Below are 27,634 nucleotides of genomic sequence, written 5' to 3'. Positions count from 1 at the left end.
GCATCGCCTCTTAGCTTTGTGGCAGCATAACTCCATTGAAGTCTTGGTCCCAGAGTCTTCCGTTGCGGTGACTATCTTGAAACCCTTCATCCCTTTTGCCCTCCCATGCAGGAGGCTCTATGGCAAGGATAATACACCTCAATTTTCTGGCTCTCTTTGACCCCCACAGCTTGTGAAGATATTGTGCATCTTCCCCAGGGAGTCCAGGAAAATGTGAGGCTTCCAGAAGGGGCTTTGTTGATGTGGCTTATTGAGCTCTTGATGTATTCATGCTGCTGTTTAGGGCAGTGCCCTTGATGGGCTCTCATCATATATGAATAGTATAAGGGTTTTTGTCAAGGCCTTTTAGAGCTTGGGGTGGGTGCTCTTTTATGTAGCTAGTACAAATAACAATACATAAATGAAAAAGTTACTTAAATGAAGAACATAGATATCCATAGACCTCTGTATTCCACTCTGGTAATATCCTGTTTAGGAAACTAAGTGCCAAAAAAGTGCATGTAATTTATTTCCAAACAATTTATGGAATCAGAAATCTGTTCCTTAATTGTGACATTTTAAAAGGCTTATTAACATTTTATCCAGTGTATAGTGAACTGAACTAATGGAGAAATAATTTGAGAAATGAAGACCTTCATTTTTTCACATCTACACTGACTGCTTTAATAAGGTACTTAAAAAAACACCATAATCCTTTGACACAAATGCCTTCTTTACTAAAAGTCCCCAGTTACATATATATTCCAACTTGCTTTTACCTTGTGCATTAAATCTATTTTTTATGGTTCAAACAAGTGATCTTACTGCTATTAAACAGCAACCTTAATTTCCGTAGGGTTTCTTAATGTCTATTTTACAACATGTGATTTTTCAGTAGCTCATTGGGGCAAATGACATATTTTACAGCTGTTGTTCCATCTTTTCATGAGACCTGATCCTGCTAATGATTTCTAGGGAGCAGGGTGTCTACCTGTTGAATCAGAGGTTTGAAGGATTGGGCCCATGATGATCAAATCTCATTTGGAGCTATTTTTGCTCCAAGCAATGAGTTGATACAAGCAACTCCCTGCACTGCCATGGTCTGCTGTTCCCAAGGTTGGAGTCACACTCGCAAGAGGGTATATGACTATACAACAGTCGCCTCCTCTGGAGTTTCCAACAAGACATCTCCAGCGCCCTCCTGGATGAGGCTGCATTATGGATTTTGACTGGCTCCATTAGCCATGGCCTTTTCCCAGTCAGCACTATCCATTGTATGCTCTGCTACTCACAGGCCTTTCCTCCCAAAAGGTGGGGAACCTGGGGACACATTGAGACTACACAATTCCCCCAGCGCATACAGGAAAAAAGGATAAATTATGGCCTTCTGTGAACAACTGAATGGGAAAGTGTTTGGATGAGAAAAGGCTTTGCAATATCCGAGCCTAATATTTGAGCAGAATTTTATCCAGTCTGTTTCTTCAGGTCTTGCAGATCCTCTGTTTCTCCTCCCCCGCCAATCAAACTGATTCCCCAGTTCATCCTTCTTCCACTTGATCATTCTTGAGTGATAATAGTTCTCGTGCTTTTTACCCTAACTGTGGCTGGTATGAAAGAAAAGATTTAGCATAGTTATGAAGAGATCTGTGGATGCACTTAAAATTCATTCTAGTTTTTGAAATAGGTACAAGGAACATCCATGAAACCTCTTCTATCTACCCGAGAAGAACAGGTAGTAATCTCTGTAGATTCAGAGGTGTGCCTGTAGCAGTCATGCTCACTGAATATGGCATGAGTCTGTGTCCTTGCAAACCTAAACCCTTCATTGGAAGGACTGGGTCTGCTTTATGTAAATGACACAATATATATTGGACTGGGACTTGGGAGATATAGGTTCTATACCCAGCTCTGTAACAGACTTCCTGTGAAACTGTGGGCAAGTCTCTTAATATATATGTGAATCCTGGCCCACAGTGAATTCAATGGCAAAACTCCCATTGACTTCAACATGGGCAGGATTGCACCCTCTGTCTCCATTCCCCATTTGCAGAATGGAGGTAATACTTTCTTACCTTGTGGAATGTTGTCAGTTTACCTACTGTGGTGAATGGGCTACAGAAGTACGGTCTATAAATAGATTTATGTAAAGTACTATAAAAATTCTAGAGGATTTGGTCGATAAAAACCTTTAAAGTATTTAAAAAGTCAAGTTTAGTTACCTAGTAAGCAAAAGGAAAATCAAACCCAGGGTGTCAGCACTGATAGCAATTAGACGAAACTCTCCAACATATAATTCTACCTGTTTACAAATGCTGATAAAATAGACACAATCTTTCTCTCAGGCTTTAGCATTATACAGTAAAGATTGGAAAAAGACCCCCAAGCCCTTTTTATTATGAAAATCTGAGGAACAACTGTTACTAATGCCAAGAAACTGAGATCCAGCTTTTTATTTTTAAGAAAATAGACTATAGATCAAAGTACAAAATATGTGACAATTTTGTTGTGGGCAGGGTGAAACCTTATGGGTTGAGTGAAAAGCCCACTGAGATTGATAGGTGTGAACTCACCCTTCAATTAACATAATTGTAAGCATAAGCCCCCATCTAAGAAAAAAGCGTGTGCGTGTTTGTGTGTGTGAGAGGAAAAAACAACTTATTCAGGAGCTTTGGGCCGAGTAGTGTTTTGGCTGCAGGAAAGGGATGTATGTGTGGGAAGGGATCACATAGAAATTGATAACAGACTCGAACAGAGGAAGAGGCAAAAAAGTCAGACTGGAGCCTGTAAGCACACTGTGAGCCTGGAAAAAGCTAGAGCATGCTTTTGGGCCTGGTGTTGGCTAAAGAGTTTTAGCGGCTATAAGCTAAGAAATGGATCCATTTCTTTTTGGAACCTTCTGCATTCAGAAAAACAGGGCTTTGTATGTTCCTTGTAAATAATCAAGACTGCATCAAAGAAAATACCAACTACATCAATTTCTATTTCCAAATGGAACATTCCCAGGGCTCTGAACTTTGACTAGTTGCTCAGATCAAAAAGGGGCAACATTATATAAGTGAATACCTGAGCTGCCACACGTAATATAATTGATGAAGACATGGTAAATTACCATTTCTGCAGTGAACACTAGATATGAAGGAACCTCATTCTTCCTAGGTGTAAAAATCTTAATTCCATAAGAATGAGGCAGTTCTAAAGTTGCAGGCTTCTTCCTTTTGTCAGTGATATTCCCGTTTGTAAGCATTTGATTTAACAGGGTTTATTATTTTATCTTGGGATGCTTGAAGGTTTTCTTTGAATTATTTTTTTTTTAAACTCCCCCTCCAGCCGGAGGAAACCTAATAGAAATTGGGTCACTTCCTTGATAGCAATAGTTGTTCACAAAAAATGGAGTATTATATCCCTCCAGAATCATACCTGGTGTGAGGGGTCATAGCTTTGTTGATTTCAGTGGAGCTGGGAAACCTGGTTTCTGAACCCGGTTCTGAGTCATTTTTGTCTCATAAAAAGTTCGAGTTATATTTAAATACAATTTATGACTTCTATTTGATGTCCATTTATATTCTCCCTGTTTCAGTGCAACCTTCACAAATATGTTGTAATTTGAATCATGGTTCCTACCCAGATTTGAGTCTTATCAAATCTATTATTGGAATAATAGTAAACTATTCAGATGTAATGGGAAACACCAACACAATTATTTTGAGACATGACCTGACAATGTTTACCTAAGAAATCATAATGAACTCAATGGGACAACTTACTCCTGTGAGTATGCCCCTTCCATGTAAGGATTGTATAACTGAGTCTGTGTGGGCTAGCATTTTCTTTAGTCGTAATGGTCAGCTAAAAAGGTACCCTTTGATGAAGCTGGAGATAAAGGATGAAATCCTGGCTCCACTGAATTCAGTGGGGCCAGAATTTCACCCAAAATGTACTTGGCCAAGTGGCCTTGCATTTGGAACAAGCTAGTGGCATAGATAACTTTAGGCTTATCTTCAAACACATGGTAAGGCTTAGGATATGTCTGCACTTCAAGCTGAAGGTATCAATGCCAGTTCAAGGAGACTTACCCGTGCTAGCTCCGAGTGAGCTAGTGCACTAAATATAGAGTGTAGCTGTGGTGGCGGGAGGGGTAGCCGTCCTTACTGTACCCATCTGAGACACTAAGCACATGCTCATGGCACCCAGTCCCACCTGCCATACTCACTGCCTGTGGCTACACTCAATTTTTAGTCTGTCAGCTTGATTAGAGCTACCGCAGGTATGTCTTCAAACAGGAGATGGAAGTTTCCACTCAAGAAGTGTAGAAATACTTACTTGCCTTGCCTAAGGCTTCCTAACATCATAGGAGGCAAGGAAACACTGCCATGAAAACAAACATCTAGGCCTGGTCCACACTAGGACTTTAATTCAAATTTAGCAGCGTTAATTTGAATTAACCGCGCACCCGTCCACACCAGGAAGCCATTTAATTCGACCTAGAGGGCTCTTTAATTCAAATTCGGTACTCCACCCCGACGAGGGGAGTAGCGCTAAATTCGACATGGCTATGTCGAATTAGGCTAGGTGTGGATGCAAATCGAACTTACTAGCTCCGGGAGCTATCCCACACTGCACCACTCTGTTGACGCTCTGGACAGCAGTCCGAGCTCAGATGTTCTGATCAGCCATACAGGAAAAGCACCGGGAAAATTTGAATTCCTTTTCCTGTCTGGACAGTTAGAATCTCATTTCGTGGTTGGACATCGGGGCGAGCTCAGCAGCACCGGCAGCGATGCAGAGCTCTCCAGCAGAGGAGTCCATGCAATCTCAGAGTAGAAAGAGGGACCCAGCATAGACTGACCGGGAACTCTTGGATCTGATCGGTGTGTGGGGCGAGGAGTCTGTGCTTTCGGAGCTTTGCTCCAAAAAACGGAATGCGAAGACCTACGAGAAGGTCTCCAAAGCCATGAGAGACAGAGGATACAGCCGGGATGCAACGCAGCGCCGTGTGAAAATCAAGGACCCCAGACAAGGCTACCAAAAAATCAAAGCGGCAAACGGACGCTACGGAGCCTGCCACCACTGCCCCACCAGTGACCATGGACTCTGACGATGGGACAGTGTCGACGGCCAGTTCCTCGGCGATGTTCGCGGACGGGGAAGATGAGGAAGGGTTTGTGGAGGACGAGGCAGGCGACAGCGCTTACAACGCTGGTTTCCCCGACAGCCAGGATCTCTTTATCACCGTCACGGAGATCCCCTACCAACCGTCCCCGGCCATTAACCCAGATCCTGAATCAGGGGAAGGAGCAGTCGGTAAGTAACCATGTAAACTTTTATTCTTAATATAACAGGAATCTGAAGTATGTGAAAAGGAGGTCTCTCTATATATGGGGATAGAACAGAAATCCTCCTGGGAGATCTCCACGAAGCTCTCCTGGAGGTAATCGAAAAGCCTCCGCAGGAGGTTCCTGGGGAGAGCTGCCTTATTGGGTGCTCCGTGGCAGCACAGTTTTCCGCGCGAGGCTTTCATGAGGTACTCTGGGAGCATTGCCTCCCCGAGCACGGCTGCATAGGGCCCTGGTTTGTGCTGGCTTTCACGCAGCATGCGCTCTCTATCTCCTTCAGTGACCGTTCTAAGGGTGATCTCGCTCGGAGACTCCTGAATCTAATTAGGGGAATTACTGTAATGTTACGCCTGGTCCAAAGTATTTTTCAAAAATCTCCGGACAGACGGCATAGCAGAGACTCAGCACGCTGCTGCGTGACGAGCGTAACGGAAAGCCAAAGAATCAAATGGACGCTCATGGAGGGAGGGGGGACTGAGGACGCAAGGTATCCCACAGTTCCTGCTGTCTCCAAAAAGCATTTGCATTCTTGGCTGAGCTCCAAATGCTTCTAGGGTCAAACACAGTGTCCGCGGTGGGTCAGGGCATAGCTCGGCAATTTGCGCAAACCTCCCCACCCCCAGAAGTGAAAGGGAAAACAATCCTCTGTTGACTCTTTTACATGTCACCGTATCTTTACTGAATGCTGCAGATAGATGCGATGCTGCAGCACTGAACACCGACATCCTCACTCCCCTGCCGCCATGGGTGGCTGACGGTACAATATGACTGATATCCATCGTCATCATCAGCCTATTGGCACATGGGGCAGTGCAAAAGGACTGGTAACCATGCTGACTAGCATCTGTCAGGTCGATCAAGGGTGCCTGGTCCTAATTTTTCCTGGTAGATGGTACAGCATGGCTGATATCCATCGTCGTCATAGCAACAGGGGGCTGAGCTCCATCACCCCCACCCTTCATGTGTAAAGAAAAGATTCAATTGCCCCTGGACTAGCAGCAGGATGCTGGGCTCCTCTCCTCCACACTCCTTAATGTCCTATCTGGACTATCATAGCAACTGGAGGCTGCCTTCCACTCATTTCTCACTAACAAGTCACTGTGTCTTATTCCTGCATTCTTTATTACTTCATCACACAAGTGGGGGGACAATGCTATGGTAGCCCAGGAGGGCTGGGGAAGAATGGAATGAACAGGTGGGGTTGTTGCAGGAGCACCCCCTGTGAATAACATACAGCTCATAATCTATGCAGGATCTGACACAGAGCAGCTGTGCTCTCTGGTTCTCTGATACAGTGGTTCTCTAGTACACTTGCCCATAGTCTAGGCAGGACTGATTCTATTTTTAGATACCAAAAAGGAGGGATTGACTCAGGGACTCATTCCCAATTTTGGCTTTTGCGCCCCTGGCTAAGAGCAGCCAGGGGCACTTATGACAGCAGCAAATGGTGCAGTGCAAAAGGACTGGTAACCATGCCCATCTTATTACCAATTTATGGTATGGTAGATGGTACAGTATGGCTGGTAACCATCTCTGCTGTCATGCAAAAGCAAAAGCATGCTGCTGTGTAGCGCTGCTGGACCGCCTCTGTCACCGGCATCTAGTACACATAAGGTGACAGTCACAAAAGGCAAAATAGGCTCCATGGTTTCCACGCTGTGGCGTCTGCCAGGGCAATCCAGGGAAAACGGGCTTGAAATGATTGTCTGCTGTAGCTTTCCCGGAGGAAGGGATGACTGACGACATTTACCCAGAACCACCCGCGAAAATGGTTTTTGCCCCATCAGGCACTGGGATCTCAACCCAGAATTCACAGAGACAGACTACACTGTGTTGATTGTTTGCAAAAGTTTATCTTTGCAAGGAATTCACTCCCTTTTTCCCATCACACAGCTTCAACTGTCTCCAGACCTGCCACAGCATCCCCCTCACAGAGGCTGGCAAAGATTAGGTGGCGAAAGAAAAAGACACGGGACGAGATGTTCGCTGAACTTATGGGGTGCTCCCGAGACGACGCGGACCAGCAGAGCCAGTGGAGGGAGACCCTCTCTCTGTACCAGCGCTCACACAGCGAACGGGAGGAGAGGTGGCATGAGGAAGACAAGCAGGCGACTCAAACGCTGCTTGGACTAATAAGGGAGCAAACGGACATGCTCCTGCGCCTTGTGCATGTTCTGCAGGACCTCAGGCAGGAGGACAGAGCCCCCCTGCCGTGTATCTGCAACCGCCCTCCCCCGCCACAAAGTCCCATACCCCCCTCACCCAAAATAACCAGAAGGAGGGGCGCCAGAGGCCGTGTAAACTGTCACTGCACCCCAGCAGAGTGCTCAAGTACCGAAAAGCTCTCATAGCCTAAATTTTGAGAAGTCCTTTCCTTCCCGCCTCACCCAAGCCCCCATCCCAGTTTCATCCCCTAACTGTCTAGTTGATAATAAAAAATACTTTTCTGTTAATTACTGTTTCCGTCATGTTCTTTTAGAGGAGACTGTGTTTGAAGGGGGGGAAGGGGGTTGGTAATTGGACAGGACAATCACCTTTACCAGGGTACAGACATGGGGGCAGGATCAGCAGCAGGTCACACACACACTGCAGTCAGTAGGCACCCTGGTCGGTATGGGAGGTGGTTTGCAGGTTCTGTGTGGGTGGGGGGGTACGTGACTTTGTAGCGGGGGAGGGGGGTTACAGATCTCATGCAACGGTCCCTGTCCTGGACCACAGAGCCACGCAGCAGAGGAATCTGTATCCGTCCTCCCCCGCCAAAAGGCCACATAGCCCCCGCACATAGAGTCCCAAAAAGGAGGGATGGCAGGCTCCGTTGAAACATCCAGTCCGGCAATGCAGACCGCTCTGGGAGCAGGAGCCTGTCATTCCTCGAGTTTACAGGCGGTCTTTACATCAATGCACACCCTACCCAGCACAGTCCGTGTCCCAGTTTCAACCCTGTAACGCAAAGTCATCAATAAAGAAACCTTTGTAAAGTTACAGTGGAACATGTATTTTATTTTTAAACGTGTGTTGGAAGTTGGGGAAGCGGGGTGGGCGGGGTATGTAACTGCAGATGCTAGTCAACAGTCACTTGGTAAAGAAACAGGGGCAGGTTCAGCTTCTCTGTAAAGAAACTGAACAGTCACAGGTCACGCTGCTCACTGCTCGCTGGTACTTGAAGAGTTCCTTGTCGCTGTGCAAGGCGCCTGCACAGAGCTTCACGAGCCAGGGCATTAGCGGGTAGGCTGGGTCCCCGATGATCACTCTAGGCATCTGCACATCCCCAAGACTTATTTTGTGGTCCGGGAAGAAACTACTTTCCCGCAGGCGTCTAAACAGACCACAGTTCCTGAAAACACGCACGTCATGAACTTTGCCTGGCCACCCGACGTTGATGTTGGTAAAACGTCCACCATGGTCCACCAGTGCTCGCAGCACCATTGAAAAGTAGCCCTATTTCTCAGCAGCTGACTGTGGAAGAGGTGGACGATAAGGTGCGAGGAGTTGACAACGGCCAAAACTGCAGCGGGATCCGTGCTCAAAGTGCTGTGGCGCCCGCGCTGTCACTGAGCAGAAAAGTGCACGAACAGATTGCCCGCAGGCGCTTTCAGAGAGGGAGGGAGGGCGTGATTGACGGTTCAATGATGACAGTTACCCAAAACCACCCTTGACACATTTTTCCCCCCAGCATGCATTGGGGGGAAATCCCAGAATTCCAATGGGCAGCGGGGAGTGCGGGAACTGTGGGATAGCTTCCCACAGTGCACCGCTTCCAAAGTCGACACTGGCCCCGTTACTGTGGACTCACACAGTCGAACTAGTGTATTTAGTGTGGATACACAACTTCGACTTCATAAGGTCGATTCCACAAATTCGAATTAAGTTGATTCGAAATAGTCTTGTAGTGTAGACATACCCCTAGAGTTACTCCTGGACCTTGGTCATGGCAAAAAGACTCCAGTAAGGACACTGCTTTGCAGATCTGTCTTCTCAGTTCAGCACTATGTTGCTGTCGTCATTTACAGTAGTGCCCATAAAGTGCTAAGCGCTTTCTGAAGATTTAAGAGAAAGATTAGTCCCTGCTCCGAAGACAGTTGGGACAGACAGATGCGAGGAATTAGGTAAGAGGAACAGCAATAATCAATTTGCTTACAGCTAATTGAGGTGACTTGTATATAGTGTGGAAGATGTGGGTGCTTGAGGGTCTTAATTGTGGACAAGATAGTGATCTTGTGAATGGGCTGTAGTGATATATGCGCATATGCTCTGTCTTTCTTTTTTTTTTAGAGAGAGAGAGACTATCGAAGTAATGGAATTCTGTGAGACCACACTGGTAAGAATTTCCAGCTGCCTTGTAGAATTGGTCAAATAATGAAATGCATTTTTTGTCACAAATGTTTTTTGTGGAAGAAAAATTGTCTGTTTTTCTTCAAAAATTGCAAATGAGATTCAAATACTGACTGCTTCCAGTATAGGAGCAAACAGCACCACTCACTATTTCAAACCTACTACAAATTTGTCATTGGTTTTCCAACAGACCAGGTGAAGAGCTGACTCGAGTTTGATATAGGATCAGGCTGATTGAATTTACCTTTAAAGTTCTTCTAAAGAATGGCATGTTCAAGTGTTAACTCTCCATGTAATATGTACCCTAGGGTTCATAGCTGGTCATATGTCATGGTACAAAAAGATCAATTTTTGTTAAAGGCATCCTTATTTTTCTGACTGGAAGCTAACTGGCTTGTTTTTGAATTACCAGCCAAATATTTGAAATAGGTGCATTACATTCTTCAATACAAGAGAGTAAACAAATTCTGGCTTCAAAAGAATAGGCTCTATAATAGTTATGAGGAATTATGGACTGTCAACTTGCAGTGAAGCCCAGGGGTGCCAAGAATGTTTATCCCCTCACAGGATCAGGGTCTAGAATTAGAGATTTAAACACTTATTTAAAAATAAATAAATAAATAAAAACACATTCGTGGAAAAACTCAGATTCTTAACTTATAGAATCATAGAATATCAGGGTTGGAAGGGACCTCAGGAGGTCATCTAGTCCAACCCCCTGCTCAAAGCAGGACCAATTCTCAACTAAATCATCCCAGCCAGGGCTTTGTCAAGCCTGACCTTAAAAACCTCTAAGGAAGGAGAGTCCACCACCTCCCTAGGTAACCCATTCCAGTGCTTCACCATTCTCTGAGTGAAAAAGTTTTTCCTAATATCCAACCTAAACCTCCCCAACTGCAACTTGAGACCATTACTCCTTGTTCTGTCATCAGGTACCACTGAGAACAGTCTAGATCCATCCTCTTTGGAACCCCCTTTCAGGTAGTTGAAAGCAGCTATCAAATCCCCCCTCATCCTTCTCTTCTGCAGACTAAACAATCCCAGTTCCCTCAGCCTCTCCTCATAAGTCATGTGCTCCAACCCCCTAATCACCTTTGTTGCCCTCCGCTGGACTCTTCCCAATTTTTCCACATCCTTCTTGTAGTGTGGGGCCCAAAACTGGACACACTACTCCAGATGAGGCCCCACCAATGTCGAATAGAGGGGAATGATCACATCCCTTGATCTGCTGGCAATGCCCCTACTTATATAGCCCAAAATGCCATTAGCCTTCTTGGCAACAAGGGCACACTGTTGACTCATATCCAGCTTCTCGTCCACTGTAACCCCTAGGTCCTTTTCTGCAGAACTGCTGCCTAGCCAATCGGTCCCTAGTCTGTAACAGTGCATGGGATTCTTCCTTCCTAAGTGCAGGACACTGCACTTGTCCTTGTTGAACCTCATCAGGTTTCTTTTGGCCCAGTCCTCTAATTTGTCTAGGTCCCTCTGTATCCTATCCCTACCCTCCAGCGTATCTACTACTCCTCCCAGTTTAATGTCATCTGCAAACTTGCTGAGAGTGCAGTCCACACCATCCTCCAGATCATTAATGAAGATATTGAACAAAACCGGCCTCAGGACCGACCCTTGGGGCACTCCACTTGAAACCGGCTGCCAACTAGATATGGAGCTGTTGATCACTACCCATTGAGCCCGATGATCTAGCCAACTTTCTATCCACCTTGTAGTCCAATCATCCAGCCCATACTTCAACTTGCTGACAAGAATACTGTGGGAGACCGTGTCAAAAGCTTTGCTAAAGTCAAGGAATAACACATCCACTGCTTTCCTCTCATCCACAGACCCAGTTATCTCCTCATAGAAGGCAATTAGGTTAGTCAGGCATGACTTGCCCTTGGTGAATCCATGCTGACTGTTCCTGATCACTTTCCTCTCCTCTAAGTGTTTCAGAATTGATTCCTTGAGGACCTGCTCCATGATTTTTCCAGGGACTGAAGTGAGGCTGACTGGCCTGTAGTTCCCTGGATCCTCCTTCTTCCCTTTTTTAAAGATGGGCACTACATTAGCCTTTTTCCAGTCATCCAGGACCTCCCCTGTTCGTTTAAAAGATAATGGCCAATGGCTCTGCAATCACATCCGCCAACTCCTTTAGCACCCTCGGCTGCAGCTCATCCGGCCCCATGGACTTGTGCTCATCCAATTTTTCTAAATAGTCTTGAACCACTTCTTTCTCCACAGAGGGCTGGTCACCTTCTCCCCATACTGTGCTGCCCAGTGCAGCAGTCTGGGAGCTGACCTTGTTTGTGAAGACAGAGGCAAAAAAAGCATTGAGTACATTAGCTTTTTCCATATCCTCTGTCACTAGGTTGCCTCCCTCATTCAGTAAGGGGCCCACACTTTCCTTGACTTTCTTCTTGTTGCTAACATAGCTGAAGAAACCCTTCTTGTTACTTTTAACATCTCTTGCTAGCTGCAACTCCAAGTGTGATTTGGCCTTCCCGATTTCAGTCCTGCATGCCTGAGCAATATTTTTATACTCCTCCCTGGTCATTTGTCCAAGCTTCCACTTCTTGTAAGCTTCTTTTTTGTGTTTAAGATCAGCAAGGATTACACTGTTAAGCCAAGCTGGTCGCCTGCCATATTTACTATTCTTCCTACACATCGGGATGGTTTTTTCTTGCAACCTCAATAAGGATTCTTTAAAATACAGCCAGCTCTCCTGGACTCCTTTCCCCCTCATGTTATTTTCCCAGGGGATCCTGCCCATCAGCTCCCTAAGGGAGTCAAAGTCTGCTTTTCTGAAGTCCGGGGTCTGTATTCTGCTGCTCTCCTTTCGTCCTTGTGTCAGGATCCTGAACTCGACCATCTCGTGGTCACTGCCTCCCAGGTTCCCATCCACTTTTGCTTCCCCTACTAACTCTTCACTGTTTGTGAGCAGAAGGTCAAGAAGAGCTCTGTCCCTAGTTGGTTCCTCCAGCACTTGGACCAGGAAATTGTCCCCTATGCTATCCAAAAACGTCCTGGATTGTCTGTGCACCGCTGTATTGCTCTCCCAGCAGATATCAGGGTGATTAAAGTCTCCCATGAGAACCAGGGCCTGCGATCTAGTAACTTCTGCTAGTTGCCAGAAGAAAGCCTCGTCCACCTCATCCCCCTGGTCTGGTGGTCTACAGCAGACTCCCACCACGACATCACCCTTGTTGCTCGCACTTCTAAACTTAATCCAGAGACTCTCAGGTTTTTCTGCAGTTTCATACTGGAGCTCTGAGCAGTCATACGGCTCTCTTACATACAATGCAACTCCCCCACCTTTTCTGCCGTGCCTGTCCTTCCTGAACAGTTTATATCCATCCATGACCGTACTCCAGTCATGTGAGTTATCCCACCAAGTCTCTGTTATTCCAATCACATCATAGTTCCTTGACTGTGCCAGGACTTCCAGTTCTCCCTGCTTGTTTCCCATGCTTCTTGCATTGGTGTTGTGGCTTAAGATAAATAGGCACTTAAGATAAATCGCTGATCGTCCGGCTTTCTCGGTCTGAGACAGGAGTCCTCCCCTCTTGCACTCTCCTGCTTGTGCTTCCTCCCGGTATCCCATTTCCCCCCTTACCTCAGGGCTTTGGTCTCCTTCCCCCGGTGAACTTGATTCGCCTGGTAGGTTTCTGTTCCTCTCATGACTTGCAATTTATCTCTCCTCCATTCTGCAGAAAGGTTTCCAGCCGCCAGTTTAAAGTACAGGGAATGAAATCTTCCATAACATTAAGAAAAGACATCTCTCAAATTGCCTCATGCTCATTAGGTCATTTGATCATCTGTCCTCAGTGGGCCCACTGCACCGTCAATAAGATAAGCTAATGTGCGTGGAGAGGGGTGTTGTAACATACTACCGGCACAATCACATTTTTGATGGAATAGTGACTTCACTTTGGGGAGGGAGAATGTGATATGATCAAATGTGGCTGCTTCATGCTCAAGAAATCTGAGGGTGATGCAGAGCCTGAGATTATCCAAGCTGTTTAAGGGAATTGGATACAAAATTCCCATTAATTTTCATGGGAGTTGAATATCCAAGTCCCCTAGCTGGCTTCACAAAATCTTGACCGGGCAAACAACTGTACTTTGATTGGAAGCTCTTCGGGTCTCTTCATTCTGCCATCTGTACGGCACCTAGCACAACGGGGCTCTGGTGTGTGACTGAGGCTCTGATGCACTATTGCAATACAAATAATCTGACTTTTTTCCCCCTCCCCCCTCCAAGGCTAACTTACAGCATTTTCTTTGCTTTCATTTGCCTAGACATGTTATGTTAGATGTTAATTGGTGCCATACACCAATTAAAAACCTAAGAGTACATTGCCAGTTCCTACAAAAACTAATTTTGCACATGGATAATTGCCATTCTACTGGATTTATTCTTCTTAGCACAATTACTCAGCCTGTATTTAAAAAAAAATAATCCAAAGAATAAGGTCTAAGAGTTTCTATGCAAGCAAATCAAATTAAACACAGACAGGAGGCTTAGTGTCTGATTAAAAATAATTTTTAAAAAATGAACAAGCTTGCACCTGTGCCACCCACTTTTAAACTCTCGTCCCATACACATTTTTGTCTTCCAAGTGGCATCAAATAACTGTCACGTGGGACTAGCATACTACCAGAATATAGCTGTGAAAGAAGGGGATTGGACTTGGTTATTGAGTCATCAGTTAACGGGAAGGTTTTAGGGGAAATTTACTAAAGCTGTTTTTAAGATAATGCTTTCATGTTACTACATATTAATCTGCCATCAGAGTATCTTTTTCTCCTTAGTATGTTTATACTGTATATAGTCATCTCATCTTCCTTCCTTTTGATTTTTGGTGGTAAAGCTTCAATTCCCAAAGTATTTAAGTGTGCTTAACTTTAAACAGAGTAGTCCCACAGATGGTAAAGATGTACCATCAATATGGGTTCAGATGTCTGAGCTTAATAAAAAGTGGGTTTTCAGGGGAGATTTAAATAAAGGGTGGGAGCCTTCATTACTGGGACGAGGAGATTGTTCGAGGTACTGGGGGCACCATGAAAGAATATTATGAAGATTCAATTGAGAGGAAGAAATTCACGGTGGTGAAGTTGGCATGGGAGCAAGCAATGAGAAGCAGAAGTGTATGCAGGGGCAGCTTTGTTCCACTATGGTGAAGGTGAAGAGAAATCTTGAATCTGATCTGGTCAGTGGGAAGATTGAAAGCAAGAAGTCACTTGGTTGGAGTGAGAGGGACACCATTCTGTTGGTAAACTGAATCCAAACCCCTGGGGTATGATTCTGATCTCAGTTGTTGGTGTAAACTAAGAGTAGCTCTACTACTGTCAGTGGAGTAAAGCTAGCGTGAGATCAGAATCTGGCACTCTTCATGAGCCCTGAATTCACTGTAACTATATATATAAACTTTGCACACACTCTGTCCTATTGATTTTTTTTTTTAAATGAAAGGAAGGAAGTACCTCCATGCATTTCAAGTGCGAACATTTTTAAAATGAAAAACTTTTATAAAAGTTACCTTAGCCTTAACAGTTATTGATTTAATACAATGAATTTGGCTTCCATTTGTTTGCCTCTAGTGATTTACCTCCTCCTAGAAAATAAACACTTCCTTAGACTTCATTTTACTTTTTTAACCTTTCCTTGGCTAATGGAAACTTCAGCCTGCACAGAAGAGAGGCCGAAGGAACATAATGAGCTATGAAAGAGTTTCTCTGGAAAGTCCTGAAAATAGAAGCAGAAGAAAATTGATGGAAATGAGGCAGGCTTGGAAACCTGCCTTGTTTCCTGCCAGTGTGCACCCACCCCCTGATTGCTCAGCAGGCCACTTGGTGGGCTGACAGGGAACCCCAGCTCCGTATCAGGAAGGGTGGCTTCCAGTACACACAAGGAACTAACAGCTTGTCTGCTGGAAGACCCATTTGTAGAGATGCCCCAAGGTCCATAGAACTAGATAGCTGTGTATTCAGTGGGGCATGACGCTTGCATCCTCTGAGTATCATTGTACCCTCATATACAATGGAGAGGTAAATGGCTCACCCCAGTCTATATAGTGAGACAATAGCAGAGCAGGAAATAGATCCTGGTCTTCCGACTACTGCTCCTGTGCACTGGACCACATGGCCTATCCCTCAGTGTTCTTATTACCACTTTTAAATCACTCATAAGATATGTTCATTGTTATGATTTATTGGCACAGTTCAGTCGCCACTATTCATGAAGGTTAGAACAGTATTAAAAATCTTGAAAAATTGTACTCAAAATATTGTTTACCTGCCATAATGCCGTACCACACTGCAGTATGTAAACCGGATGTTTCCAGGAGGATAGAGAACTCTAACCTATAAGGAAGGCTGAAGAGTGAAACAATAAAAACACTAAAGGGCCCTGTCATTGCCAGTTCATACAGGAAGCTTTGGGGGGGGGGACAAGAGGGAAAATCCATTTCTATAACAAATGGGAAATAAATAAATGAAAAGCGAGTATGATGAAGTTATTGGTCTAAATGATGGTGCTGTCTCATAATCCTTTAAAATAGCAGTCAACTGAGGTACTAGATCTGCTTTTCCACTGTCTTAGCTACTCATAATGTGCAAGGTATGCTTAATATATTTCTAGTCATATGGATGAATGGATTATTCCGATGTGCTTGGGTTTTTTTGCAGTCATTTTATATAGATGTAAATGACCACATATGGTACAGTGTGGACAACCAGGGTGCTGTACTTGTATTTTATTATTACAAAAGATAAATATTCCAACGGTGGCTCTTGAGGAGACTGTCCTTCAGAGAGGATATTCATTAGACAAGATTATCTTTAATGGAATTCTCCTAGGATGAGGTAAACCACTGCTGAGTTCGTGCTGTTATGATAGTCCTAAAAGGTTTTATAAAAAAGCATAAAGGAAGGACATCTGTTTTAACGGACATCCCCATGTGAGAACATAGAGGAGGAAACTGAAGGCTGGATCTTCAGCTGGTGTAAGATTACATAATTCCATTAGCTTCCATACTTCCATGGAGCTACTGTGAATTACACCAGCTGAGAATGAGGCACTATGTGTGCAGGAAGATCTTTGTCACATTGAAACAACTGGTTAAGGAGGAATAAATACTGATGACATTCTGAGAATTAGGAATGGGTGAATTTCATGGAATTTGAGCTTTTGTAAACATAGCTTTTTTAGATTGTGCTACAAGTTCATGAGTCATGTATTTCTGTAGCTCAACCCTTGACAGGGTTGACTAAGTTTAAACAAGCAGACATGACTTTCCAGCTGAAGGGGAGTCTGTGCTAGTGGGGGGGGCAACTCCCTTTAGGATAGGCTAGATACGTGGGTGTTATACTATAGATTTCCTCTCTGCCCCACTTTTGTTTCCTTTTTCACACTATAGTTCCACTGGATGCTCCCTCATCTTATAGATTTTTTTCCCACAGTTTCTCCGATTAATAGAACATAAACCTAATCCCATTGCCATAGGAGTGGAGTTGCTTTGTGTGTGTTCGAACACTTTGGAGTGCCAGAGTCCCATTTTGATCATGATGGCGGAAATGCTAAGCCACTTTTTGGACACTCTAACTGCTCTGAGTGTCTGATCTACAGTAAGTAAACATAGCAGTATTACTAAAAAATAGTGCTTTGGGTATTGTAAATACAAAGGCAGAAAAAAAAACCCTACAGCTGAGGATCTTTTGAAACAGTAAATTGGAAAACTAACTCAGAAAATACCCACCCTGTTTGGAAAAACACTTCCAAATTCTGTCAAGATAGACTCATCCCTTAATCCTACTGATAAATACATTCTATACATACCTTTTGGAAAAGACCTAAAGATCACTGTCTGATCTCCTGTGTGGGGACATTAACTATCCCAGAGACTATTTTGTGAGAATGTTCATTTAGCCAAAAAGTCCTAGTGGCTTTGGCCAAAAAAAGTCCACTCTCCAACTCTTTTGCATCATGCTTTGTGCCAGTTACTCACCTAACTGCCTTGTGGTGGTGAAGAGATTCCTCTATGTACTTTTTAATGTGTAGCTTGCATTTGTGCCGTGTTCCATTTTTAAAGCATTTGAGGAGGAGGAGTCTTTTATTGACTGTGATGTGGTGATTTCCATCTAATAATTTTATCTGAGTTTCATACACAGTATTCTTCAGACGTTATGTATTACAGTAATTTTGTTCAAGTTCAATCACATTAGTCTCGCAGACACTTAAAAATTACATGATTTTCAGTGAGCAGAATACAGTGCCTTATAATGGAGCCTTGCTGAGTAAATCTCAGTTGTTAACACTATCCAGTCAGATGCTTATACTGTAATGTTTTCCTCATTTAAGCAATGGTACTGAGAATTGCCATGACATGCCTTTCCCATGCATGACAATACTTATTCGTACAAATCTTACACCAAGTCTTATTTCAGTTCTTAGCGTGACCATCTTCAAAATTAACAGATGTTCAACCTTTGATGTCAGTGAATTCAGAAAGTCATGAACATTTGAATACATTTATCAGTCATTGTTATTAGAGGCCCCTCTATCTATCTATGTTAGTAGTTCCCAAACTTGTTCCGTCGCTTGTATGGGGAAAGCGCCTGGCGGGCCGGGCCGGTTTGTGTACCTGCCGCGTCCGCAGGTTCGGCCGATCGTGGCTCCCAGTGGCTGCAGTTCGCTGCTCCAGGCCAGCAGCGAACTGCGGCCACTGGGAGCCATAATCGTCCGAACCTGCGGACGCGGCAGGTACACAAACTGGCCCGCCCCGCCAGGGGCTTTCCCCACACAAGCGGCTGAACAAGTTTGGGAACCACTGATCTACGTAGTTATCTGGAACCCAACATAGACATCAAAGCTCTAATACATAAGACAGGTACTAAGAGGACCTGGGGAATTACAGACAAGTCAGCCAAACTTCAGTACCTGGAAAGCTACAGAACAATTTCTTAATCAGTTTCTAAGAACCTAGAGGATAATGGGGTTATAAGGAATAGCCAGTGTGGGTTTAAGAACAAATTTCGCCAAACCAACCTAACTTTTTTTTCTTTCATTGACAGGGTTATTTGACTAGTGAATAGGCCAGTAGACATGATGTATCTTGATATTCGTAAGGCTTTTGACCGTCCCACATGACATTCTCATAAGCAAACAAGAGATATGTGGTCTAAATGAAATGGGGGCAAAATTTGTTAAAAGATTCAGCGTAGCTATCAATTGTTCACTGTCAGACTGAAGGGGATATATCTAATGGCATCCCAGAGGGTTCTGCCCTGGGTCTGCTACTGGTCAATTTTTTCATTAATGACTTGGATAATAGAGTGGTGAGTGTGCTTATAAAACACACAGATGTTAACGAATACTAAGCTCTCATAATTATTTGCATAATAACTATTATTCCAGAATCTTTACACTATTAGCAAATTACATGTCTGAATTCTAAGGCCTCCATGTGCTGGTTTTTAACCTCAACCCAGTGACTAACCAGAGTTCAAGAATGTATGTAATTAAGTATTGAACTGCACCTAATGATCCTCACTGCTTCTAAGTCTGAGAATCTAGATGTCCAGGGGAAAAGGCCCCTAAAAACCAATGAAAGGTATTTTCAGAAGTATGTTATAATAAGAGACTGGGTAACTGATAAGGGGTGCTTATCTTCTGTGCTTGGTAAGAAATATGTTTGTTTGTTGCAGATGCTTTCTGTAATCAATGAAATAATGACCCACTGAAATGTGTTTAACTCATGAACTGCCAGCTGCCACAGCTATCAGTAGTAATGACTGAACTAGAACTTTAGTTTATCAATCAGGTACAGTGAGAACCATAAATTCCATCAGTAATTGATATATCAAAACCAGAACATATAATGAAATCACTTGTAGGAAAACTTTTTTTATCCTTCACAAGGGAATTTCTTTGCCTTACAACCCATAAAAGGACAGACATTTGGAGAGTTAGATTGCAGAATATATTTTGCTAGCATTCCATCAGCTGAAGAGGGAAGACATGGGCCAGTTCTTCATTTTACACAGAGTGATTATGTTTTCTTTCTGTACAGAGCTGTATTAATAGTGTTTGGATTGATAATATTTGAGTAATTCCATTTGAACCTGTTTTGACAATCTTGCATTGTGGTTATATTTAACTGTACAACACAGATGACACCAAGGGGTTGCAAGAATTCTGGAGGACAAGATTCATATTCAAAATGACCTTGAGAAATTGGAGACATGGTCTGAAATAAAAAAGATAAAATTCAGTAAGTCAAGTGGAAAGTGCTGCACTTGGGGAGGAAAAAACTACAAAATGGGGAATAACTCGATAGACCGCATTACTGCTGGAAAGGATCTGGGGGTTATAGAATAAACTGAATCAGTAATATGGTACAGTTGGGAAAAGGCTAATATGATTCTAGGCTGAATTAACTGGAGTGCCATATGTAAGCCATGGGAGATAATTGTCCTGCTGTACTTAGCACTGGCGAGGCCTCATCTGGAGCACTGATTCCAATTCTGAGTGCCACATTTTAAGAAAGCTGTGGACAAATTGGAGAGTGTCCAGATAAGAACAACAAAAATGCTAAACTGTTTAGAAAACCTGACCTATGGGGGAAGGTTTTTTAAAAATGTGGCCATTTTTAGACTTGAGAAAAGAACACTTATGTTAATGGTTGTTATAAAGAGGGTGGTGATGAGTTCTTCTCCCTGTCCACTGAAGGCAGGACAAGAAGTAATGGGCTTAGTATGCCTCAACGGAGATTTAGGTTAATAGGAAAAATCTTTCTAACTATGAGGATAACTAAGCTCTGGGAGATTGTGGAATTTCTATCCTTGGAGGTTTTTAAAAACTGGTTGGACAAACACCTGCCGGGGTGGTCTAGGTTTACATGGTCCTCTCTCAGCACAGACCAGATGGATAGATGAGGTCCCTTCCAAGCCTACATTTCTGATTCAGTAATTCTATTATGATGATGATTATGGTCACCTTTAAAGCAAAGTTTGCAAGTTTTTAACTAGATAAACATGCCTCAATATTTAGAACTAGTAGAATTTTTGAATGAAACACATTTTACTTTTTAAATGAGATTTCATAAAAAATATTTTTGAACAAATTCTTGTTTTACAAAACCTCAAAACAAAACATCATCTTTCTTTTTTTCCCTTTGACCTTTCAGTGGCAAAATGGGGAAAAAAGTGAGAAAGGGAAAGAAATTGGGGGGGGGGGGGGTGGGGGGGGTAGCAAAGCCAGAAAGCTTTCATGAATTCAAACATGAAAAATTGTTTTTTGCAACTTGCAGAATGAAAATGATGTTGAAAAATTGTCATTAAAAATAAAAAAAATGGTTTGGTTTTTAGCCAGCTGTAGCAACTGGTATAGTTAGGATCAGGCCCGCTGTTGTGGCGGGGAGGGTAAGTGGGGCAAAGGGGGCAAATGCCTAGGGGCCCAGGTGATTTTAAAAGGGCCCGGGGGGCCCCCGGCCACCACTGCTGCTGCAGCAGCGGTGGCTGCTGAATGCCCCGGGCCCTTTTAAATTGCCTGGGCGGGCTGCAGAGCTCCTAGGCATGCTTTGCAGGGGCCCTGCGGGCCACTGCGATTGGCCAGTGCAGTCAGTCCCGGAAGTGATCGCTCAGTCCTGGAAGAGACGGACTTGTCCCGTCCACCCTGTGGCCCGCATCCCATCTCCACCCCCCTGGGATGGCCCTGTGGCCCAGAATTGCTGTCAGCAGGCCTGGTTTAGATGACTTTGCTGTATGGATTTTAAGTCTTGCTGCAATGCCTATGCCCAAGAAGTGAATTAACTTCTTCAACTGCATGAATCAGTGCTAACAAATACTTTGTGTATTATATTTACTATAGTGAACACTGTAAATAATGAAGTAAACTTATTTAGCTATTTAGGCTAATCAAAATTAACCTACATAGTTTCAGTTTTAAATACTCATTACAAGCTGCTCATGAACAATCTATGCATTAGAACTTATTCATAGAAATTATCTGGCAATTCTTTTTGAATAAGAAATAAATCTGAGAAAATTGTAGCTTCTGAGGTACAATTTAATGGTCAAGGGGTTAAATTAATCAAAGAAATAACTTGCCTAAATCATAATCCCAACCCTGCAAACACCTATGCATGTTAGTAACTTAATGCCATGAGTACCACTGAAATCAATAGGGCTAATCATGTATGAGAGTTATTTTAAGCACGTTTGCAGCACTGAGACCTATGAGCTCAGCTCTAGACATAAACATGGTTCCTGGTTGTGATGTGAACCCATAATACTGTCACCCTATGACAGAAATGTTACAATTTTTTGTGGCTTGAAGCAATTTCTAATTTTCCAGGTGATAGGTTGCATCATCTTTGAAAAACCACAGCAGTACCCTCTCATGAGGGAGGGACCTTGACTGGACAGCAGATAGTGAGAAGTCCAAAATGCATGTTGGCAGGATCCACCCTGCCCGCTCCTCTCCCTTTGTTCTTCATGCAGCCATTGGCTGGGCAAGGAGGATGGGGGAGGAGATTGGCTGACTGCTGGGTGCCCCTCTCTTACCTATGTAAGTTAGCCCAGGCTTTTCAAAAGCTTCTTACTTTCTGGTTAGCTGCACAGCCCACCCTCCCTTTAGCTGTGGATTAGGTAGTACTGCTTATGATGCTGCAGTTCTGACTGATCACCTGTTTTTAGGGCTCAGGAGGATTTTTCCCATGGGGCCAAATTAGCATGTGGTCCAGTAGGATTTTTTTCCCCTTCCTCTGTACCCTGGAGGCACAGTTAAGTTGGAAGCAATAAATTCAAAGTGCATATAATGCTGTTACAATTACTGACTCACTGCAACTTGAGGCCAGTGTCCAGCGTGGGTAAAGGCTATAAAGGCCTGCTCCTAGAGATAAGTGAAACCCAGGATTTCACTGTTGGACCTTGTGCTCATGGTGGTGTGTGTGGGGGGAGCGGAGAGATGGATAAGCAGCATGAAGTCTTTGTGAACTGATGTTCCTCCCCCCAATCTGAAGCCAGCCTTGCAGCTCCTTTTGCTCCACCCTCCTTAGTTTGTGTGAGTGAGAACAAACTGAGTCAGTGGGGTAAACCAAGGTGAGTCTACCCAAAGTTGTTAATTCTGCATGGGAATCAGTTAAATGCCTGGTATTTGAAAGCATAAATTCTAAGGCCAGAAGAGGCCATTGTGATCATCTAGTCCAGGGATCAGCAATTTTTGGCACGCGGCCCGTTAGGGAAATCCGCTGGCAGGTCGGGATGGTTTGTTTACTTGCAGTGTCCACAGGTTCGGCGGATCACAGCTCCCACTGGCCATCGTTTGCCATTTCAGGCTAATGAGGTGCTGCAGGAAGCAGCGTGGGCCGAGGGATGTGCTGGCTGCAGCTTTTGAGGGATGTGCTGGTCGTACTGCTGTCAAATAAAGAAGTAAAATAACCTCTCTACTTATATTTCACTGTCTGCATCACAGGATTGCATTAGCTCTTTGGCCACAGCAACAGACTAGGAGCTCATGTTCAGCTGATTGGCCTCCATGACCCCCAAATCTTTTTCTGAGTCACTGCTTCCCAGAATACTCCCCTATCCTATAAGTATGGCCTACAGTCTTGATCCTAGATGTATACATTTACATTTAGCCTTATTAAAATGCATATTATTTACTTGCACTCAGTTTACCAAGCAATCCAGATCACTCTGAATCAGGTCCTCCATTATTTACCACTCCCTCAATTTTTGTGTCACCTACTAACTTTCAGTGCTAATTCTATATTTTCTTCCAGGTCACTGATAAAAATTGTAAAATAGCATAAGGCCAAAAACTGATACTTGGAGGAACCACTGGAAATGTACCTGCTTGATGATGATTCCCCACTTAGTTACATTTTGAGATCAATCAGCCAGGTTTTAATGTGTGCCATGTTAATTCTATATTCTGTTTTTTTAATCAGTGTCACACAGTATGACAAATGCCTTACAGAAGACTAAGTATATGATGTCAACACTATCACCTTTATCAACCAACCCTGTAATCTCATTACAAAAAAATTCCAAATTAGTTGGACAAGATCTATTTTCCATAAACCCATGTTGATTGACATTCATTACATTGCCTTCCTTTAAGTCCTTTTTGAGTCACATATCAGGAGTTCCATTCTTTTGTGTGGGATCAAACCCAGGCAGACTATAATTTCCCAGGTCATTTCATTGTCCCTTTTAAAGCAGGAAGAGGGCATTGTAGTGCCTCTCCCCAAGGTATAACAAAGGTGTGGTCTACAGTTTAAACCCATCCTACTTGTCTGTCATTCACTTGCCTGCTTGTCCTCATCAAGTTACTAATGCATTGCTGAAGACTATTTTCATGAAATATATTGATTTCTTTTGTTACAAGAGGTTGCTTGATATGAAGCTTGATATGAAGCTGGAAAATAAATTGAGCGACGTTTTAAAATATGGCTTAATTGAAAGAATATATTCGATATTCATTAATCTCTCTTACAGATAGTCCATTTGAAGTTTGCAAAAGAGCAGATCATGCTTCAGGGCGGCCATTAAAAAAAAAAAAGGACAGAATTGTTAATTCTACTAATGCAGAACAGATAGAGGTGGAAGCCAGTTAACTGTGACCTTTTAAAGTCTAATGTAACAATACACATAATTTCATGATGAACAACACTGAAAAGTCAGCTTAGAAAGACATTTTTCTTTGCAACATAAATGCTGCATTAGAATTCTGTTAACCCAATGACACAGCATTCATTTCTAATTCCAAATCAAAGGCTTTCACAATAATTAATTGGGGAGAGGTGCACATCAACTGAAAGGAAATCAGATTTCCTACATTGCAATTTAATATTTATTTTTGTAATGGTCTGCCTTCACAAGAGATTAAGAAACCTAAGGCATATGTCTATACTGAGTAATGTCAACAAGATATCCTGGATCATATTACAGAATCACTTATAGCACTAGTTGAGTTTAGCATCAAACTATTTTCTAGAGCTACTTGACTTTTATATTTATATTTATATATAATACTTTGACATTTCAATGAAAACATTGCAAATTAAATATATATATAATTTGCAGTGTTTTCATTGAAATGTCAAAGTATTCTGATTCCTTCCCTCCTCCCCTGTATTTTGATCATAGTTATGGTTTCTACAAGTGACTGGTATCACTTTCCTTTTACAAGAAATTTAAGCCTTTATTTTGTAGCTGACCTCACAGGGTAGATTCAGCAGTTGTCTGTTAATTACAGAACTGGGGCCCTTATATTTGCCTATAAATATACACTTTCCAAACCATTGTATTGCCTATTGTTTTAAAGAGACTTTTCCCACAAGTTTTACCTGTCCCCAAAATACTGTCCATACTTATGCTATGGTGTTGGTCACTCCCCCAGCATTATGTGGAGTCCTTTGGAAATCTGTAGTCTTCTAGAGTACTCGTACAAAATAGCAGCCATTTGGAATAGTTCACATGCCATCCTGCCACCCATAGGGAAGGTGGCCATGAACTCATCCATCCCCAGTACCGACAGCCAACTGCAACTGGTCATCATCACCAACTAGGACCAGAAGATGATCATGATGGTGGATGTCACAGTGACAGTCGAGAACAGGACCCCGGCCTTCCACAATGCCCGAACTCAAAAGGTGGAGAAATACACACCTCTGGCTGAAACCTTGAGAGCTAAAGGTTACCAGGTTCAGACACACGTGCTGGTCTTCAGAACCCTGGGCGCATAGGACCCCAGTGACGAATGAGTGTTGCGGGAATGCTCAACACTGTGCTCAGCTGATGCAGCAACTTGTGGTGTATGACTCCATCAGATGGTCGAGGCACATCTGTCTAGAACTTATCACCAGACATTGGTAATACCAGGAAAGATGAGCTGGAGTGGCAAAGAGAAGTGAGATTGGAAAGTAATAAATACTTCTCTGATGGATTATATCTACTAAGGGACAACCCATCCTAAATCCTCAATTACTGAGGGACAATCTATACTCATTCCTATATTCGCTTTCTACAACCAGCTCTCAGTATGACTTTTCATGAGCAATTTACCTGAGTGTTCGGATTCTAATTTCTAAACTGTATCATCAAATTTATCTAAATTTGGGTTACTGCAGATTATGTACTGTTTGTATCTTATGAGTTTTTAAACAAACTTTATATTTGTGGATAATCTAAGCACTATACCCAGATGTACAGACACTTTTCTTAACCTGTGTATTATATAATTTTTTAACATTAGCTTTTAATATTTTTTTAAATAAGGATCCTAACTGTTGTATTAATTAAATGTGAAGGTAATACACACACAATTTTCATCACTAATTATTGGCTGGAGAAATACTGAAAAATGCATGACTATTCATTTGAATTCTTTAACTTGCTTTGCCTGTGCTAACCCCTCCAACCTTCCCGCTCCTCCCTTTTCAATTGTTTTCTGTAGTTAGTCAAGCAAACAATATTCTTACCAGGAATATGTGTAGGACTGCAATTAATATTACTGAGTTTGCAGAAATTAACTTTCACACTCGTAATTACGGAGACAAGGCGAGTGAGGTAATACCTTTCATTGGACCAACTTCTACTGGTGAGAGAGTCAAGCTTACACAATGCTTTTTCAGGGAAGGTACTATATATAAGGTGGAACAGATGGTTTAGCAGATGTAGTTAACACATTTCAAGGGGCCATTCAAGGTGAAGTGGCCTGGTAACATTTTTCCAGTGGTGCGGAGAAGCTGGGACAGGGGGTTTACTGGGTTACAGATTGTTGTAATAAGCCATACATCCAGTCTCTCTTTTCTGTCTTTGATTTTCGGTGTTTAGGAAAGTTATGAATTTCAGCTCCCAGGCTTTTTTCTTTTGAAGATACTGTGATTGCTTTGTGAAAGTGGTCGCCCACAGGTGATATGGTGTTAGTCTTTTTAAATCCATTTTCTGTGAGCGTACATTTGAGAGTATAGTGATTGTCTCCTTTCACCCACAATTACATGAATTCACAGTGGAAACTAGGATGAAGTCCTGGTCCCATTGGGTTATGGCAAAATTCCCATTCATTTCAGTGGTACCAGGATTTCATCATAGGTCCTTAGAGTTGACCTCATCTCTGAAAACGTACCTTGTGACTTGTGTGCATTCAAAACAGCTTATATTTGGAATGTCTAACACTTCTAATGAACTGGTCACAAATTTATAGATCAAAAATATTCAGCAAATATTTTGGATAAGAAACGAATTTGCAAAACTCCCAGTTTCTTTGTAGATTGAACAGTAAAAACAGAATCTATTGGATCAGTTAGTGTAGTTACTTGCCTCTTAAATTGCGTACATCACTCTTTTTATTTTGCTTATACATAAGTATTTTTGCTATCAAATTTACTATTCTTAACTAGCACCTCTTAATCAATTAAACACCAGAGAAACCTTTCCTGGTTTACTGTGATTTGCGATTTAACAATACATATGCAAATGAAATTAGTGCTGGCAAAAATAATTATAGTTGCTCCAAGGAGAATTAATAGCTAAAGCCTGCCCTGCTTCTGTTGAGTTTAATTTAATTTTGTTGTGTGTATAAAATGAGGAAATTAATTATGTTCAGTATTGTTTGGCAGTTAATGTACAGTCACATTAATGCATGTTTAGTTACACAGAGTAATAGGTGCCATGTGTAAATATATATTTGTACATCTGTTGTTAAGATACAGATATGGATACGTAATCTGTCATTAATACTGGCCCAGTGCTTCAGAATGACATGCTGTAGTTACCATTAAAATATTGCCATTCACAATTTGAAAGAAATTCGTGTTATTACATTATTGCAGGTATGTTTATAACATAACATAGTAAAAATTGTCCCCTTATAGGGCGAGTTCAAAACATTTAGTAGATAATCAGACGTGTAGAATTTTTAGGTTAATATTCAGAATTCCGTAGCAGGGCTATAAATCACTTGAATGTGCCTGATTTTTCCACTC

General features: G+C 42.7%; 1 protein-coding gene across 10 annotated transcripts in view; it reads left to right on the top strand.

Moving 5' to 3' along the window:
- GRM7 (glutamate metabotropic receptor 7) overlaps nt 1-27,634 on the top strand; it is a 1,280,044-nt gene that overhangs the window by 333,303 nt on the left and 919,107 nt on the right. For 9 of the 10 annotated variants that reach the window (XM_039481474.1, XM_039481463.1, XM_039481465.1 and 6 more), the window contains one exon: nt 9,585-9,630. The exons of the other annotated variant lie outside the window; for it this stretch is intronic. The gene's annotated coding sequence lies outside the window, so the exon portion shown is untranslated. The remainder of the gene's footprint in view (nt 1-9,584; nt 9,631-27,634) is intronic. 10 annotated transcript variants of the gene reach the window in all.

This window comes from Mauremys reevesii, linkage group 7, assembly GCF_016161935.1.
Source record: "Mauremys reevesii isolate NIE-2019 linkage group 7, ASM1616193v1, whole genome shotgun sequence".
Taxonomy (NCBI): domain Eukaryota; kingdom Metazoa; phylum Chordata; order Testudines; family Geoemydidae; genus Mauremys; species Mauremys reevesii.
This window is presented reverse-complemented; position numbering and strand designations above follow the sequence as displayed.